The sequence below is a fragment of the Psammomys obesus genome, unplaced genomic scaffold (assembly GCF_907164565.1).
Source record: "Psammomys obesus unplaced genomic scaffold, mPsaObe1.curated_primary_1811, whole genome shotgun sequence".
Lineage (NCBI taxonomy): Eukaryota > Metazoa > Chordata > Mammalia > Rodentia > Muridae > Psammomys > Psammomys obesus.
In genome coordinates this window covers 46,434,338-46,437,860 of record NW_026596051.1, presented here as the reverse complement: position 1 = coordinate 46,437,860, position 3,523 = coordinate 46,434,338, and the positions used below count along the sequence as shown (strand labels likewise).

Genomic DNA, 3,523 nt, shown 5'->3' with positions numbered 1-3,523 from the left:
GGCACCATGAAGAGAGCCTAGGAGAGGCCATTGGTGAAGGTGCAGCCCAGGTGCAGCAAGGGACCCGGCAGTTTTGGAGATGCCACTACCTCGGGCTGACCACCAAGAACTGCAGCGGTGGGGACTGGAGCCAGCCTGCCAGAGCCCAGAGACGAAGCTGTGTGTGCTGAGAGAGCAGAGCTGGAGGAGCGACCCGCGCCCTCTGGAGGAGCCGGAGCTCATGTGTGGGTCCAGGCATTGGGCACTGAGTTATTTATACTGCTAGAGATCAGGGTTCAGAGTGTGACTATGCCCTGGTTCTTCCCTCTTGACGACAGTATTTGATTTAATTTTGATTTTTATAGGAGCCAACAGCTGAAAGACCTAAAAAGAGATTTTGGAATTTTTGTTTTTTAGAGAGATTGGATATTTTAAAGAGATTGAAATTTTAACATGTTTTAATTCGTAAGGACTGTGAGACTTTTGTTTATATTTTAATGTGAGACCTTAGGGATGAATATGCATGGAAGGGTTGTGTTTGTGTGTCAAGTTGACAAGGGATCATTTTCTCAATTTGACACATGCTAGAGCCATCAGAGAGGAAAGAGCCTCAGTTGAGGAACTGCCTCCATGAGAGCCAGCTGTAAGACATTTTCTCAGTTAGTGGTCAATGGAGGAGGGCCCAGCCCATTGTGGGTGGTGTCATCCCTGGGCTGGTGGCCCAGGACTCTGTAAGAAAGCAGATTCAACTTTCCGCCAAAATGACAGGGAAATCGAGGAAGGGAGCTCCTGCCCCTCCCAAAGCCGAAGCCAACACAAAGGCCTTGGAATCTAAGAAGACAGTGCTGAAAGGCCTCCAGAGCCATGGAAAGATGATCTGCATGTCACCCACCTTCCAGAGGCCCAAGGCTCCGTGGCTCCGGAGGCAGCCCAAATACCCTTCGAGAGAGTGCACCCAAGGAGGAACAAGCTTGACCACTGCGCCATCATCAAATTCGCCTGATCAGCGCAGTCAGCCCTGAAGAAGATGGAGGGCAACAGCACACTTGTGTTAATTGTGATGTCAAGGCCAACAAGCACCAGATCAAACTGGCCGTGAAGAAACTACAGCATTGATGTGGCCAAAGTTAATAACCTGATAAGGCCTGAAGGCGTATGTTCGGTTGGCTCCTGATTATGACACTCTGGATGTTGCCAACAAGATCAGGATCATCTAAACTGAGTCCAGCTGGTTAATTCTAAATATATGTTTTTTCCACCATTAAAAAAAATGCTAGCTGGGTAAACTATGGGAAGCAAGCTAGTAAGCAGCACCCCTCCATGGCCTCTGTATCAGCTCCTGGCTCCAGGCTCCAGCCCTACTTGAGTTCCTGTCCTGATTCCCTCCAATGACGCTAAGGGTCTGGAAGTGCAGGTGAATAAGCCCTTTCCTTCCCAGCTTGCTTTTTGGTCATGATGTTTTGTCCCAGCAAATAGAAAGCATCACTAAGACAAGTAGTAACGGATGCTGGCATTTTATCTTGGCATTTTCTGATTTTGGCAGATGATTAAGGAACAGACATTCTCACTTTATTCTTATGCTTAAACACGTTCATACGAGTCAGACAAATTCTGACATTCTATTACAAAATGCTTATTCTGTGTCTTTAAATAAAAGTATATTTTTCTACATAGCAAACAATATTATTAAAAGTAACATTTCTTTCCCCTTCCTTCCTTCCTTCCTTCCTTCCTTCCTTCCTTCCTTCCTTCTTTCCTTCCTTCCTTCTTTCCTTTCTTCCTTCCTTCCCTCCTTCCTTCCTTCCTTCCTTCTTTCCTTCCTTCCTTCCTTCTTTCCTTTCTTCCTTCCTTCCTTCCTTCTTTCCTTCCTTCCTTCCTTCCTTCCTTCCTTCCTTCCTTCCTTCCCTCCCTCTCTCCCTCCTTCCTTCCCTCCTTCCTTCCTTCCTTCCTTCCTTCCTTCCTTCCTTCCTTCCTTTTCCTTCCTTCCTTCCTTCCTTCCTTCCTTCCTTCCTTCCTTCCTTCCTTCCTTCCAATATTATTTTGATATAGCCAAGAATGACTTTGAATTCTTGATCCTCTTGATCCTCCTGCCTCTACCTTCTGGGTGCTAGGATTACAGGAGTGTGTCACCCCACACACAATTATTTATTTATTGGTGGTTGGGTTATCTGTGCTTATTTATTTGTGTACACATGCCATAGAACATGCATGGAGGTCAGAGAACAACTTGAGGGAATTTGCTCTCTTCTTTCGCCATGCAGGTTCCAGGGATTGAACTCAGGCTGTCAGAGTTAGCAGCAGTGCCTTTACTCACTGAGCCACCTCACTGGCCCAACGTTTGTTTCTTAATAGTCCCTCGTGTCTGGTCCTTCTTGCCCCCGCTCCCTTCATGACCATCTTTCATGGTGGGTCCATCTGAATCAAGATGCTGTTTCAGCAGTTCCTCTATCCAGAAGCATCCAAGTCCCACTTGCCCCGTGACCATTTTACCATTCCCAGTACATCTTCCAGTGATGAACAACGGGTCGTTCTGTAAGTAACACTGGGCAACAGTCAACAGTGGAAACCCGCTTCTGGTATTCTTCAGTACAGGGCACTGTTTAGGAAGTGTCTGCATTTGTGGCCCAAGATCATGAGTGGGGTTTTCTGTGCAGAACAGAACTGGAGAGAGGGTGGACTAGCCTGTTTGTCTCAATCTGTCCTCAGTGAAACACGAGGTCTGCGGGTCTGTGCACCTGCCCCTCAGGTAATCTCTTCTTCTCATTCAACGTCACAGACATGCTCATGTCTGTGATCTGGTGTGAGGCATCTGAGGGCCTCCGGGCTCTTAAATAATAGTTATGGCAGACTTACTTAGCCTCACACACCTTCTAGAGTTTTCTTTTTTCCTCCCGAGACATGTTACCCCTGTGTAGTCAAGGCTGGCCTAGAACTCTCAGCCTTCTTTGGCTCCTCTCTAGGCAGGTGTCACACTGCGCCACTGTGGCTGGCTTCTCCCGTTTGTGTTAACTGTGGGAACTTCAAAGTTTCTCACTGTCGCCTGCTGAATCCCATTCCCTCCATTTTGTACCTTTAGGCTAATAGTGGTTAGAAAATGCACACTCCTCTTTATTAAACTGTTCGTCAAAAGACGAGATCCAGTGGCCAAAAATCAGCCCCTGGCATCAAAGGAGCAGACGACATGAACCTCTGCTAAGAGCCGAGTGCTTCTGTTTCCCTGACAGTGAATTGCCAGCGCGACAGGGGGATGGGTGAGAGGAGGAGGGCAGGAGGCTGCTGTGAGAACTACGTTGTTTGTGGAGACTTGTTTGACTTCAAGAGCTGGAACACAGCCTCTTGGTGCCTTCTGTCCCCCTATATGCATCAGAGCCTGAATGCTGTAGTTCTTGAGTGTCCATCTGTATTGATGCCCTTGAGCATCTTTGCCCCTTTCCCTGCCTCCATCCTCCATCCCTTTCTCGCCCTGCTTTCTTTCTTCTTTTATTTTTAAATATTTATTTATTTATTTATTTATTTATTTATTTATTTATTTATTTATTTATTT

At 46.7% G+C, this 3,523-nt stretch overlaps 1 protein-coding gene across 3 annotated transcripts in view; it reads left to right on the top strand.

Moving 5' to 3' along the window:
* The window catches only part of Tlr6 (toll like receptor 6), a 20,129-nt gene that overhangs the window by 13,390 nt on the left and 3,216 nt on the right, over positions 1–3,523 (top strand). The window lies entirely within an intron of this gene.